This window comes from Mustela putorius, unplaced genomic scaffold, assembly GCF_011764305.1.
Source record: "Mustela putorius furo isolate JIRA1106 unplaced genomic scaffold, ASM1176430v1.1 tig00000135_pilon_pilon_pilon, whole genome shotgun sequence".
Classification (NCBI taxonomy): Eukaryota; Metazoa; Chordata; class Mammalia; order Carnivora; family Mustelidae; genus Mustela; species Mustela putorius.
In genome coordinates this window covers 5,150,526-5,156,257 of record NW_025421292.1, presented here as the reverse complement: position 1 = coordinate 5,156,257, position 5,732 = coordinate 5,150,526, and positions in this window count along the sequence as shown.

Sequence of the window (5,732 nt, the reverse complement as noted above, 5' to 3'; positions counted from 1 at the left end):
AACAGTGCTATGATTAGACCCTCCTATAAGAATTTATCTTTAGATATTAAAAAAGAAAAAGCATTTGCTATTCTCTAGGCTAAAGACACTCAGTCATTAAGTTAGTAACTGAGAGTTGAGTAGTGTTCTCTGTTAAGGTCCGTAGAACGGTCACAAGGTAAAAGATGTATTTTTAGTCAAAACCTGTGTGTACACAGAAGTGTTATGGGCTCTCAACAAAGGTGGGGTGGTGGGGAACAATTTTTCACTGCTAAACTGTGAGGCAAATGTTGAGCTGTGGATTTTCAAGCATGATCGTATATTACAATCACCTGGGAAGATTCCTAAACAAAATGATGCCTTGGCCCCACCCATGGATTCTAATCATTAGTGGGGGTTGGGATCTAGGCATTTTTTTTAAAAATTTATTTTTATTTATTTATTTTCGGGTGTGGGGCAGAGGGAGAGGGAGAATCCTAAGCAGACCTCTCACTGAGCACAGAGCCCAAATGGACTCAACCTCATGACCTGAGACCATGACCCAAGCCAAAATCAAGAGTTTGACACCCAATGGACTGAGCCACCCAGGTGCCCCATGGGTTATTAGTGTTTTTAAAAGGCATTTATATTAAATACGGGAAATTAATACTGGGTGTCCATTATACTCAAATAAAAAAAATTTTTAAGTAAATAATAAAAGTGGTTTATAGGGTAGTCAGAGCTAATGTCAAGAAAGAACTCATTTGGGGAAAGCTTAACTATAAAGGTCCGATGTTACCTGGGCTGCAATGAAGGAGATGTTGGAAAACATGGATATGATGTATAAGAGAAGTTTAAAAGCATCTTTATTTCTTTGATGGAAAAAAAAGTAAGAAAACTCAAAGATTTTTAGAAGACTCTTTCCAAAAGGAGGTCTCCATCTAAAATGTTGGCTAACTTCTGAACTATTGTTCAACTTTCTACCTTTAATGTCTATGTCAAAATTTTAAGGCAGAACAAAGAAAATTAGGAAACTCACTTGCAGATTAAAGCAACTGAATTATACTATTATGGATTTTCTTCCTGATTTTAATTGTTTTAATTTTCATAATGTGAGAATATTTCCAAATATTAGAACATACTGTTAATAATCACACTATTTTTATTATAAAAATTATCCTTAATGGTTTAAAAGATTGGATCACAGCTGTTCTGAAAAGATATTATTCTACATCACAAAAAGAATGAATTTTTCCAACATTATTTATCCAACAATAATATTGGATGACAATAAAACATTTTATCAAAAATGTTTAAGCATTCAAAGATTAATGAAAATAATGAGCAACTAATGGGTTATATGCAAGACTTAGAACATTATCCCATTCAAACAAAATTTACCTGAATGGCATTCTCAAACACAAGCTCCTTGGAAACTTTAGAAGAATTTGTAAAAATATCTCCTGTTGAAATAACTTCCTGCATCTGTGAGTGATTAGAATATGAAAAATCAATGTAGAATGCAAATAAGTGGAATAAACATTTGACCAAAAAACCTAAGGCCCTACTTTGATACAGCCTCTAAGTCTGTGAGGAAGAGTGCATATAGCAAAGAACATAACCAGTTAGAATATACTTTCTGGCCAGGGTTTCTGAGTCTAATGTGCCTGACATAAAGTAATATTTCCTAAGTTTCATAAATGTGTGTCCCTATGTACACCACAGATAAAAACGAGGTCTCAATAACTTTTCTTTCTTTGATTCCTTTTTAGACTCACTCTCCTCACTTTGCCACTTGCTGTTAATTGTTCAGCGCCTCCCGTGAAGATGGGACTTGCTTCCCCAGATGCCGTGACCTGAAGATGGGACTTGATTCCCCAGATGCCATGACCTCAGAGAGGAATAGAACCATTCCTTTGCCACTTGTTACTTTTCAAGCAGAGAAAGACAACTATCATATGATCTCCCTGATATGAGGAAGTGGTGATGCAACATGGGAGCTTAAGTGGGTAGAAGAAGAATCTGAATTCCTTCTTAAGAACTTCCCAGCATCTGTGCCATGCATGGCGACAGGACTAAATTTTATGCCAGATAATCAGGAATTTGCTTTATAGAAACTCTCCAGATAAGTGCTAAGTATGCTGTGAACTCTGTGACACATTCATTTTATAGAATTTAGTCCATCATTTTGTAAGTCTTTCTCACTGTTATCAATAATAGGATTAAATTACACACAATTAAAAATTTGAAAAACTAGGACATAAAATCAATGCACAGAAATCAGTTGCATTTCTCTACATCAACAACAAGATAGAAGAAAGAGAAATTAAGGAGTCAATCCCATTTACAATTGCACCCAAAACCATAAGATACCTAGGAATAAACCTAACTAAAGAGGCTAAGAATCTATACTCAGAAAACTATAAAGTACTCATGAAAGAAATTGAGGAAGACACAAAGAAATGGAAAAACGTTCCATGCTCCTGGATTGGAAGAACAAATATTGTGAAAATGTTCATGCTACCTAAAGCAATCTACACATTTAATGCAATTCCTTTCAAAGTACCATCCATCTTTTTCAAAGAAATGGAACAAATAATCCTAAAATTTATAAGGAACCAGAAAAGACCTCGAATAGCCAAAGGAATATTGAAAAAGAAAGCCAAAGTTGGTGGCATCACAATTCCAGACTTCAAGCTCTATTACAAAGCTGTCATCATCAAGACAGCATGGTATTGGAACAAAAACAGACACATAGATCAATGGAACAGAATAGAAAGCCCAGTAATAGACCCTCAACTCTATGGTCAACTAATCTTTGACAAAGCAGGAAAGAATGTCCAATGGAAAAAAGACAGTCTCTTCAACAAGTGGTGTTGGGAAAATTGGACAGCCACATGCAAAAAAATGAAATTGGACCATTTCCTTACACCACACACAAAAATAGACTCAAAATGGATGAAGGACCTCAATGTGAGAAAGGACTCCATCAAAATCCTTGAGGAGAACACAGGCAGGAACCTCTTCGACCTCAGCCACAGCAACATCTTCCTAGGAACATCGCCAAAGGCAAGGGAAGCAAGGGCAAAAATGACATTGGGATTTCATCAAGATCAAAAGCTTTTGCCCAGCAAAGGAAACAGTTAACAAAACCAAAAGACAATTGACAGAACGGGAGAAGATATTTGCAAACGACTTATCAGATAAAGGGCTAGTGTCCAAAATCTATAAAGAACTTAGCAAACTCAACATCCGAAGAACAAATAATCCAATCAAGAAATGGGCAGAGGACATGAACAAACATTTCTGCAAAGAAGACATCCAGATGGCCAACAGACACATGAAAAACTGCTCCATGTCACTCGGCATCAGGGAAATACAAATCAAAACCACAATGAGCTATCACCTCACACCAGTCAGAATGGCTAAAATTAACAAGTCAGGTAATGACAGATGCTGGTGAGGATGTGGAGAAAGGGGAACCCTCCTACACTGTTGGTGGGAATGCAAGCTGGTGCAACCACTCTGGAAAACAGCATGGAGGTTCCTCAAAATGTTGAAAATAGAACTGCCCTATGACCCAGCAATTGCACTACTAGGTATTTCCCCTAAAGATACAAACATAGTGATCCGAAGGGGTATGTGCACCCGAATGTTTATAGCAGCAATGTCTACAATAGCCAAACTATGGAAAGAACCTAGATGTCCATCAACAGATGAATGGATCAAGAAGATGTGGTATATATACACAATGGAATACTATGCAGCCATCAAAAGAAATGAAATCTTGCCATTTGCAACAACATGGATGGAACTAGAGCGTATCATGCTTAGCGAAATAAGTCAAGCAGAGAAAGACAACTATCATATGATCTCCTTGGTATGAGAAAGTGGAGATGCAACATGGGGGTTTAAGGGGTAGGAGAAGAATAAATTAAACAAGATGGGATTGGGAGGGAGACAAACCATAAGTGACTCTTAATCTCTCATAACAAACTGAGGGTTGCTGGGAGAATGGGGGTTGGGAGAAGGGGGATGGGGTTATGGACATTGGAGAGGGTATGTGCTTTGGTGAGTGTTGTGAAGTGTGTAAACCTGGCGATTCACAGACCTGTACCCCTGGGCATAAAAATATATGTTTATAAAAAATAAAAAATTTTTAAAAATTTTAAAAAATGCACTTTAAAAAATGACCAGCAACCTAAATATATATATATTATATGTTTATAAAAAATTAAAAATAATAAAAATTTGAAATACTACAGCAGCCAATCAGAGTCAATAAAAATTTTATTGTCTGTTTTCTACAATATGATTCTTTTTATGTTTATTATGATTTTTCTAAGATCTTAAACCAGGGCTAACTTAAACTATTGGAAAATTATAGTCACAAAAAAAGAAATGCTTGAACTTGGGCTCTCCCATTTACTAGCCCTGCTGCCTCGGACAAGCCAACTTCACACAGCCACATTTTACTTATCATTAAAATGAATGTAGTATTACACTTAGCTTTCCTACTGGAACACATTATTGCAAAAACAAAATGAAATCATTTATATAAAGATGTTAGTGCATAATAGTTATATATAAAGATTATAATTATGAGCATGTTGAGTGTATCATTTTCACTTTGTATGAAGTTAATGGGTACACTTTAAAATGTTCTAAGTGCCCAGTGGCATATATAACTGTGTTCACAGTATTACGATGGTAAATAACAAGAATCAAGGGAAGCAGAGCTGTAACATGACAGATTTTATGCTTGATAAATGTAATTTAATGATACCACATTTTAAACTGGTTTTCAAACAATTCACATTTAGAATCCTCCCCAAATTAAACCTGGTTTTTAAGGTAAAAAGACAACCATGTTGGCCCAGATCCATTCATTCAAAGTTTGAGTTCTTTTGTGAAGTTTGGAGATTCCCTAAACATATCAGGCAAATAAATTCTTCCTCACATTGTAGGTGAGAAAACTGACACATAGAGAAGCTAAGTGACTGCCCCATGATGGAATCTTCTGGCAGGCAGCATGTGTTTGGAGTGCTAGCCCCTTACACTGCTTTCACATGAACCCTGGTCTTGTCTGTTTGGTGTGGACTCAGACCCCACCTGATCCTTAACCAATGTGCTCTTTCCTGAGTTACCCTGTGAACACATGTGTTTTGTGTTTATAGTTGGATGCTATTGCTGGAACATTTTGTCTATTGTTATATAATTAAACTGGAAGAAACACTCTGTGGGATGTGGAATAGCGCTAAGACCCAAAGATCATCAAAGAAGCCATAAGCTTTTTAATGATGGTGTATATTTGGTTAATCACACAAAAATTGTCTAGATTTAATTTATATTAAAATTAATGTTTGGGAAAGAATGTGCCTTACTTTGCCTTTTTTTTTCTTTATAGCACATCAATACCTAACAAGATAGTATAGAAGAATGTGTTGTCTAATGAAGACATTAAAGATTCATGGAACAAAAGAAATAATCCTCATTGTAGATATATTATTATAATCTTAAGACATTGGTGGTAGACTGTTTTGTGTGCTTTTAAATTCATTTTCTTTTTTTAGGCAGAATAATTCCAACTGTAATTTGTTACTTAGCATAGCAGTGATATTTCTGTTCACAGAGTCAGATGAGTTTAAGTGGGATAGGATTCCCTGGAAATTTTTCCTTTAATTTTCTAAAAGCCTGCCAGAATGTTCTCTGTTCCATTCTAGCAAGTCATAAGCTTTTCAGTAAAATACTAATAGAAGGGGAAAAGGGGGAAA